Source organism: Octodon degus, unplaced genomic scaffold, assembly GCF_000260255.1.
Source record: "Octodon degus isolate 3935 unplaced genomic scaffold, OctDeg1.0 scaffold00115, whole genome shotgun sequence".
Taxonomy (NCBI): domain Eukaryota; kingdom Metazoa; phylum Chordata; class Mammalia; order Rodentia; family Octodontidae; genus Octodon; species Octodon degus.
This window is the reverse complement of record NW_004524691.1, coordinates 889,972-900,319: the sequence shown is the minus strand read 5'-3', so window position 1 is coordinate 900,319 and position 10,348 is coordinate 889,972. Positions and strand designations below refer to the sequence as shown.

Genomic DNA, 10,348 nt, shown 5'->3' with positions numbered 1-10,348 from the left:
TTCTTCTTCTTCTTCTTCTTCTTCTTCTTCTTCTTCTTCTTCTTCTTTTTCTTTTTCTTCCTCATCTTCATCTTAAATGTTCTTTCTTAGAAATGACAACAAGTGTCTCTAAAGTAAAAGTTTGGACTGGGGAAGCCAGAGCAGCAAAGGATTAAGTTACAGCTGCTCTGTGGAACCTCCAACCTCCTTGTAAAGTTAGTGCATAAGCATTTCTCTTTTTCTGTGTACTATTTTTTGGTTTCTCTTCCTTATCCTTGACAGGGCAGAGCTGAGGGAGCTGCATAGGTGCTTATGAGAAAATTAAGGCAATAATTAAAAGCTGCTTGGTTCTATTACCAGTAGCAAAACAATATCACCTTTGAATTACCTGCAGACTTTCTCTACCTGCTGGTCTTTTAACTGCTTTGAAAATTCTCTGAAGATTTCTTTTTCCCCTTAAATAGCACTTTTCCATAGTGTCAAAAAGCAGATATACCATGTTTAACCTCTTAATTAACTTTATCAATCATTTCCAATTAATTTTAGATGATTTTTAAGGGGTTAAGATGCCTGATATAATGATATATGCCTGTAATCCTAGCACTGGGTAGCCTGAGGCAAGAGGATCACTTGGAGTGCAAGGCCGTTCTTGGGCACACAGCGAGTTCAAGGCACTAGCCTGGACTATATAACAAAATCTTGTTTCAAGGAAGGAGGAGAAGAAGGGAGCAGGAGGAAGGGAGGAAGGAAGGAAGGGAGGAGGTGGGGGAGGGGAAAGGAGGGCAGAAAGGCTGGAAGAAAAGGGAAATGAGAGGAGAGAAGGGAAAGAAAGGAGAGAGAGAAGGGAGGGAGCAGAAGAGGCACGGTTAGGGAAGGGGAAAGTAAAGAGGGAAGGTAAGAGGGGAGAATGAGGAGAATGAAATAGTGAGAAAACTAAACCTGAAGAAGGTACATAACTCTAGCCCTGTTACTTACACATCTAATTTATCTATACCCATCCAACTTTAGGAGGGGACAGGAGAGGCAGGGGACAAAAAAAGTCAATAAAATAAAAAATATAAAAAATTTTATGCTTTTGAGCTCCATATAAAGTAATATATGCAGAAACATCTCTGCATTCTTATAATGTTTCACCTCAAGTGGAAAAATGTTAAAAAGATCAAGCTAAAAAGAAAATAGCACCACAGAAGGGAATAGGGAGTTAGAGCACCTAATCCAACAAAAACTGCAAACTTCAACTTGACCACATTATCAGGAGACTGTTATTTTGCTTTAGTCTAAGCTGCATTTCAAAGTAATGTCAAGTAGCAATTCTATCCGCTGAACATAAACTTTATCACTTTATCAGATGATGCAATCAAGAAACTTGAAGGGTAAGTGATTTGTTAAAGGGGAACTCTGAACCTGAGCATTTTTCATTTTCACAGCATATTACAACATTAACTTATTTGTACACATCTCTGTGACTGTGCTATGTAATTGCAGTGTGCATAATGGAAACTGAGAAATAGAAAGGCAAAGCAGGCTGTGCGAATGTCTGCAGAAACTGAGGAGGAAGCAACTCGGGGACATCATCCTATTCCCTGGACCTTACTTACTAGACTTTTCTCTGGCCTCAAGGAAATAGATAGTTCTGGCCATAGAATCCTAGCTACATTACTCCCACGTGTAGCGGTGCCACACAACCCAAGACACGCAGGATGGCGCTCAGGAAACTATCGAACAGTGTTTGCATGAGATAGAATCCAGCAAAAAAGCAAGGGAGTGAACGCCCTCACAGCCTATTTGCCGAGGAGCAGCTTCTAAACGCTGACGCTGCAAGTCAGATACTAGTTTTCCGCTTACAAAAATTGCCATTTGAATCATTTATGGAGGAGGAGTAGGTTTGATCCAGAGGCTAGAGAAAGATGCGAGTACGCTTCTTTTTAAAGAGTACAAATACACTGAGATCAGGTAAGCAGGAAAAGGTCTTTAAAAAAAAAAAATCTTCCATTTACACAAGAAACACCCCCACCCTGCGCCAACCAACCCTGGTGCGATTTAAGCATAAATTATATAATAGGAAATCAGGGTTCAAAGCACAATGAAGAGGTGGATCATGAAAAGGTTTTCAGGTTAAGAAAAGTAAAAATAGAAAAGTGAGTTAGACAGTAAAAAAACCCGACAGAAATCAAAATGAAAACAAACCTTGCTTTTAAAACACCCAGTGGCTGTGCAGCAGAATGGCAAATTCCCAGCCCCCAAATCAACCCGGGTGCAATTTGGTAGCGCAGATCTCCGTAACCAAACATAACTCCGCAAGCAGAGGCTGCAAGGAGCTATGGAAATGAGCCGGGAGAGGCGACCTGACATCACTCACAGAGCCCTCCTCCAAGTCACCCTCTCAGTCCCAGCCCTCCCCGCACTCCTCAGGTCCCGCTGGCGGCGCCTGCCCGGGGCACGCCTCCTTCTCGCAGCGTAGCGCCGTCCAGAGCCGCGGACCCTGCCCCGCGCCTCCCGCGGGCTCCGAGCGCTGGGCACTCGCGCTCTTCAGAGGCTTGCGCTGCAGCTCCTCGAAGCCGGCTTGCTCGCCCAGGACTCACCAGTAGGGATCGGGAGAAGTTGGAGGCTGCCGAACAGACACATGAAGACCGAGAAGCGCGCGGCCGGGCGGCGGCGCCGGGCAGCAGGGCGGCGAGGGCCTCTCCGAGCGCCCGCGGGTGGCGTGTCCCCAAGGCGCGCCCAGAGCAGCGCGCTACGAACGGAGCAGGCCAGACTCCCGCAAGCTTCCCGGCCCGCAGCTCCCCAGCCCGGGCGGAAGGCATCGGAGAAGGGGGCATCCCTCGAACCCTCACCAGAGAGACTCACCGTGGCCTCTCAGCAGCTCCCACGCGGGGACTTGGGCGGCTGTTCCCGCCTGCGCCCGGTCCAGCTCCGCCACTCGCTCATCTCCGCGCCCCGCACCTCTCGCGTCCCCCACCCCTGGCCTTCCAGGACCCGAGAAGGGAGCAGTTCCCGGAGTGACCTGAAGGTTCTCTCCAGGTCTCCCAGATTCTGTCATATCCTGTGAGGAGGTGGTGAGAAAGTCCCCCACCTCAACATTCCCCGAAGGGCTTTGCCAAAAATTCTTGGAATTGCTTAGCTTCTGGGCGTTCAAGAAAACAGTGTACTAGCTCTTTGGGATTTGGTCGTGCTGGGGAAGATTCTATCTCTTTCCCTAGTGGACCTCGACAATACTGCTTCTCTCTTTCCCACACTCTTTCGTCCCTTCTCGCTCCTTTTTTCTTCTCCTGTAAGCCTCTTTCGTTTTTCAGTTATTAAAATTCTTCTTTCCTCCTTACTTTTCCTCCTTTCTCTTTTCTCTTTTTTCTCCGTTCCTCCTTTTCTCCCTCTTTTTCATTCCTGTTGTTTTTACTCTTTTCTTTCTTTTCTATTTGGTCAGAGCAGTATGATGTCAGGAAAACTCCACTCTCCAGCCTCCTAACTCTTGGGAATCTCATGAGTATGGGTAGCATGGGGGGTGTGTGTGCACGGAAGACCAAGCACAATCAGTAAATTTTAATCTCACTGAAGTTCATTAGAGTTACAAAGATCTTATCAAGAAGGCTAAATCTTTTCCCTAAGGAGTTATGCAATTCTGAGATAATGTGTCTTTTAAGGGATCTGATATAAGAGCCCTCAAGTTCTTCCTGTCAGTAAAATCAGAAAACTGAGGCTTACTGAGGTTTTCTAAGGTCATTCAGATTGGTTAATTATCGGAATGAGACAGTAATATTCCTGATGGCCATGCATAACTTGTTAGTAGTAAAATGCAGTGGGTCGGGCCTCAGGCTGAGCGGGGCCTTCAAAATTGTCCCTGTGTACAACACTCAGAAGACTTGATAAACAATTTTTGAACTTCTAATTGAGCTAGCAAGAAAATAAAAGACAACTAAAAGGCCAAAAACAGAGATAGCCAAGAATATAGAAAAAGATGTGTAAGTGCCAAAGATGGTGGCCGTCCTTCTACTAGATATATCTGGAAGGCCATACCAAATCTAAGTCACATGATGCTTCCTTTTCCCAAGGCTTGTAAGTCCCAGGAACTTTAGACATATAGACCAGTGAAAGGTGAAAAATCAGTTCAGAGATTCTTACATAAAGCTGGGAGACTGAAAATAAATGTTTATAGTAAAAGGTGATCCAAAAAACCCAGCTATTCCATTCATACTATGCCCTTTACCCTCTATCAACTATAAGCAGAAATGCTGCGTAGAAAGTTATTTGCTTCAACATCTGCAGAGAAGGTATACATCTTTCCAAATAATTACCAAAGTGTAGGGCCTTTTTTACAGAACTGTATTTTTTCCTTTCTGTTTCTTTAGGCTTGACACATGCTAGTAAATTTATAACAAATACTTTTGGTGAAAAAAAAAAAAAGGTGTTTTTTTTTGTTTGTTTGTTTTTTTGGTGGAACCAGGGATTGAACTCAGGCCTTTGCACTTGCTAGGCAAGCACTTATTCTACTGAGCCATCTCCCAGGCCCCCTCGGTGAAAATTCTTGATCAGATCAGTCAACATCAGATGGATTCAGAGGAAGAATTTAAACTAATTGTGTGCTCCTAATGTTCCCAAGTTAAAATGTATAGTAAATAATCCAAGCTAGATTGTATCAAATGAAAACAGAATTATTGCCACCTTACTCTCTTTACAAGAACTTCTTGAGAGTGAATTTATGAAACAAAATAATAATTGGTGGAAAATTTGTTGTAGAAAAGAATGACAAACAATATAATAACATGACTGAAAATATAGTGTTTAAACATTAAAAATTAACAAAGTAAACGATACCTTGCCATTAACACCTCTCAAAATACTCCCTCTTACTATTCACACATTTATCACATCAGCTACTTTCATTTTTTTATTATTCACTTATCTACTTATTTCTTTTTTATGTATTATTGCAGGGTCTACGGGGTCTCACTCCACAGATCGGACTTGTAGCAATCCTCCTGTTTTCAGCCTCCCAAGCGCTGGGATTACAACTACCACTCCCAGTCTCAGTGGCCACCTGAGTGTGTCCTGGGGGCAGGGCCAGCAATGTAGGCTGGGGATCAAAGCCCTGTCCCTGCATCTGCCTAAGCAGGCTCTGCAATCCATTGAGCTATCTGGCTGGCCCACACCAGCTACTTTCGGCAGCAGTTCTTCTTTTACGATTGTCCTTAGTTACAGTGTGCTGTCTGACTCTATGTCCTGAATAGATTCAAGACATTTCCCTTTCATGGTTCTTTTGACTTTGGAGAAGAGCCAAAACTCCCATGACACCAGATCTGGTTAATAAGGTGGATGAGGACACACCATTATGTTTCTATTTGACAGAAATTACTTTTGTGTGTGTGTGCGTGTGTGTGTGCGTGCATGCGTGCGTGTATGTGTGTGTGTGATTTAAATTTTATTTCTTTTTTATTAATTTTATTGAGAAACAAATAGCAATGAGCCAGTTTGAAAACCAATTAGTAGGACAGTTTCAATAATTAATACATTGTATATTATTGTCTTTGTAGTGGCTATGCAAGTACAAAATGCAGACATGATATCCTGTCCAAACACTTAGTACAAATCTTTCTTCTCACTGAATGAAGAGAAAGTAGCTGTATATCTATACTGTTTTGTATATACAGATATAAATGGTCCTTCATTTATATCCCCTTTTTTGTTTAGTTTTGTCAGAGATGGGTATTCCATTGCCAATTAAATATTGTAGGTGCATGAATTCAGACAAATAATCCAATGTAGTCCAGTAGTCAACAATAGTAGTAGGTTATCCATAGGACTGGCAATGTCAGAAGTTGTCAACTTGAGCCATTTAAAACTCAGCACATTAATATGGCTTTACTTTTTATACCTCGTTTTTATACTTTTCTGCTACATGGCTAAGACCAAGATAAAGCAATACCTATATAGCAAAAAATGTAACTTTTGTATCTGACAAGGTCAGTCAAATCCCATCAGGATTTACCCTAAAACCCTGTACTGCAGTTTGTATATCCTTTGTCAGTGTCAGTCATGTGGATGAGTCACAGCCATTGCTCAACCAATTTGTTCTCTGTAAATGCCTGAGAGAATGTTCTCTCTAGGTGACTCTCCTTAGGCACATTATACATCATTGATCACTTTCTGCTGTGGCCCTATAATCTCCTGGATCAGAAAATTTGGGACATCACTGATTTGCAGGATGTTACAGTACAGTTTCTCTTATGTTCCCAGTCCTTACTGACTTTGAAAGGGTAGGATCAAAATGTTAGCTGTCCTTGTAACCCTTCTTTTTCTCTAATTTTTTGTCTGCAAACTTAAGTTGTTAACCCTCCAGAAGAGAAGCTTAATGATACTATTACCCTATAAAATAAGCAGTTGAGTTTAACCTTACTATCTGACAGAAATTACTATAAGAAGTTTTAGTTAATTCATAATATTGAGGTAGTCGTGAAATGACATATATAAAAGTGGACTTTCAGAGCTACTTCAGAAAATGAAAGATTGATGGGATAAAGGTGTTTGAAGGAAGGTAAGACATTTTGAGTACAGTTAATGGCAATACATCTTTTATTGAAATAAATATTTTATTTAAACATTCCCTACATATTTCAATAGTAAATCATAAATCTAAGTGAACATTGACCAAAAAACATATTTTGACTAGAAAGATAGGCAAACATACTGTATACTAATAGTGTGTAAATTTGGGAAGTGTGTATTGAAGTTAAAGCATTCTATAGTCCTTTTGTTTGTAAAAGGAAATTAATAGCATTAATTTTAAGCTTTAGGTATTATTAAAGTTAGTTATACAAGTGAAGATCACTAATGTAACCACTATAATAAAAAAATAGAATTCATAAGGCAAAACTTACAGAAAGAAAATACTCTTTTGAAATTAATTAATTAATTAATTAATCAATTAATTTAGTACAGGGTCTCGCTACTCAGCTCAGACTTGCAGTGATCCTCCTGGCTCAGCCTCCCCAGTGCTGGGATTACAGGAATGCACCACCATGTCCTATTTCAGTGGCTGGCATAGCTCATCCAGGTTTCTGGGGCCAGGTTTCATGTGGTACTGGGGATCAAACCAGTATCATTCTTTGCACTTGCCAGTCAGATGCTTAGATAAATAAGCTATCACTTCAGCTGAAAATACTTGAAAGAAATTAAAATAAAGGGAAAAATAATATACTAGGAAAGGACATTTAGAAAGTATAAAATACAATCTTGGAAACAACCAAGATGCCCATGACCTGAGGAATGGATGAAAAAGATGTGGTATTTTTATACAATGGAGTATTTCTCAGCTATAAAGAATGATAAACTCGAAGCCTTTATATTGAAGTGGATGCCACTTGAAGGTATACTCATAAGTGAAATAAACCAGACACACATGTGTAAATATCATATAATTTTCCTAGTATAAGAACTCAAAAGATGAAATATACAAATAGAAAGGTATAATACAAGTAAAAGGAAAGCAAGAACTTGAGGACAGACTAATTAAGAGAAGGAAAGCAGAAGAGCTAGGAAACACGACAGTGACAAGCCATACAGTTATATGTAAAAGATGGGTAAGGCAATGATCCCAGAATTTCCAGAAGATTTTTGAATCTAGCAGTTAACTGGAAAGATTCTTACCCTGACTAACTATATATACTGACACCTGTGAAATAAGTAACTGCACTGAAGATGGCAATTTGTAATAGTAGGTTCATGCTTGGAGTGCCTGTCATTCTGGTCTTCTGAATATGGGTTGCTTGTCATGACATGCCAGTTGCTGCCATGCTGTCACTCGGTTAGATGATTGTTCAAAAAGAAGGGGGTGGTGAATGAAGGCAGGAGATAGGAAAAGGAATGTTGTGGTGCTGTCCTGATACAAGGTTGTATATGGTTAGATTTCTGGACTTATGTAAACATAAGAATTATATAACTCTTCATGCTTATTTTTAAAATATATTTCAATTTTTTAAATGTTTTTTCATCATATTCTGTAGGGACTTAAAGTTCAACATATCAATACTTGATGAAAAATACTTGTTCCATGTTATGCCTAAGATGTTTGATATTCAGACAGATAGTGAGGTTAAGCTTAAAAGCCTAGGTTGTATGGTAATAACAATAAGCTTGTCTGCTGGAGGGTTAACAACCTAAGTTTACAGACCAAAATTAAATAAAAAGGAGGGCCACAAGGAAAGCCAACATTTTGGCCCTAGCCTTCCAAGGTCAATTAAGACTCAGGACATAGGAGAACTTGTACTGTAATGTCATGTAACTCAGTAGTGTCCCAAATTTTCTGATCAAGGAGACGATGGGGCCTAAGAAGAAAGTGAGCGATGATGTAGAGTGTGCCTAAGGAGAGTCATGTGGAGAGAAAACACTCTCTCAGGCTTTCACAGAGAGCACATTGGCCAAGCAATGGCCGTGACTCATCCACATGGCTGACACTGATAAAGGTTCTACAATCTGAGGTACAGGATCTCAGAATAAATCCTGAGGGGATTTCACTGACCTTCTCAGACCCAAAAGCTACAACTCTTGTTGCACAGGTTCTGCTTTGTCTTGGTCTTAACCATCCAGTAGAAAAGTATGAAGATGAAATATAGGAAGTAAAGCCATGCTGTTATGTTGAGCTGTAGGGGACTCAGGTCAACAATTTCTGACATTACTAGTGAAGTGGAAGCCCCAATACTATTATGGACTACTGGATTTTTTTAGAATATTTTGCTGAGTTAACACACCTATAATATTCAAATAACAGAGCTATACAAAAAAGAGATACAGATGAATGTCGATTTTGTATCTATGTATTCCCAATGGTTAGGATAAATATATAGTTACATTCTCTTAATGAATAGAGGGATTTGTTCTAATAGAGTTTGTAAATAAGATATCATGTCCGCATCTTGTACAGCAAATAACCACTAGAAAGAATATATGCAATGTGTTAATTATTGAAACTGTCCTACCAATTGGATTTGAAACTGTCTCATTGCTATTTGTTTATCAATAAAATTATGGAAGAAAAAACAAAACAAAACAAAGTAGTTGTTCAAATTACAAGATATACACATGAAAAATTGATTAAAAATTAAGCATTAACTGTTCAATAAACCAATCTAAATTAATGGTACAAAAAAAGAAAGTATAAAATAAAATAGTATGAGGAAATCAAAACATTTTAATAACAATAAATATAATTGGAACAAACTTTCCTGTTTAAAAGAGACAGACCTTAGAAACAAAGATATAGAGTCATTTAAAGCAAAATGATGAAAATATATATATTTACCCAAATGAATAATGGTATAGGAATATTGTACTATGATGAAATAGAATAAAAATTTGCTTCCTAAAAACAACTCATCAGGATAATATAATTCTAAACCTAATTATACTCAGCAGCAAAATTTTAGGTATGTATTTCAAAAAATAACATAAGAACTAAATCAATAGTTCAATATGGTAATTTTTAATTTGAATATCTTCTTTTGAGTATTTGATAAATCAAGTGCATAATCACTAATAGTATAGAAAATCTGATTAACAATATCAAAAGATTATGTAGCAGAAATCCATACAATATTTCATCCCGAATTTGAAGAATTCCCCCTTTGTCAGTGTGTACTGAAGACTATCACTGGAACTATTTATAATTATTGATTACATATTAAACCATGAAGTTCCATTTAATTTATAAGACTTTCATTACAAATAACACATTCTCATACCTTAATACAACTGAAGACACATAATTTAATAACAGTGTAAATTTAGAAATTTTAAAGGATACATGATACACGCAACTTAAAATAGCAGATGAATCCAAGATATAATCACAATGTAAGTTTAAAAATCATAATGGAATATCAATGAAAATACTATGTATCAGTAATGTCAATTGAGGTACATATAAAAGAATTTCTAGATTTAAATGATTTTACTTTGGAGGAAAAAATATTCCACTTTATTGAGATCAGCTTCTAAGCTTAGAAACAAGAAAAAAACCAGAATAAATTCTAAGAAAATAAATGAATGTACAAGTACATAAAAATGGGCCCAGACTAAGTTACATTATTACACACTAAGTAATGTATTAGAGGACACTGACACTGCAATTAGAGAAAAGAGAGGTGAAGGTGAATAGAAATATAAGAAAGAATGTTAAATAAATTGAAAAACTGTCATTGTCTGAAGAGTATGATCATTAATACTAAAAAACTAAAAGATGCACAAAACTATTCATGTTTATAAAAGTATTATGCTTTTTGAAATATACTAATATTATGCTAATATTTTCTTATAATAGAAAATGTAAATTAAAAATTTTATCCTCAGTAACAAGTATATGTAGAAATAACAACACAAACAT

General features: G+C 38.2%; 1 protein-coding gene across 3 annotated transcripts in view; it reads right to left on the bottom strand.

Moving 5' to 3' along the window:
- Positions 1–10,348, bottom strand: part of Mme (membrane metalloendopeptidase) — a 141,257-nt gene that overhangs the window by 98,706 nt on the left and 32,203 nt on the right. The window contains exon 1 of one of the 3 annotated variants that reach the window (XM_023699698.1): positions 2,827–3,199. The exons of 1 other annotated variant lie outside the window; for it this stretch is intronic. The gene's annotated coding sequence lies outside the window, so the exon portion shown is untranslated. Of the gene's footprint in view, positions 1–2,166; positions 2,479–2,826; positions 3,200–10,348 lie in introns of those variants that run through there. One more of the 3 variants, XM_004639815.3, reaches the window with a different exon arrangement.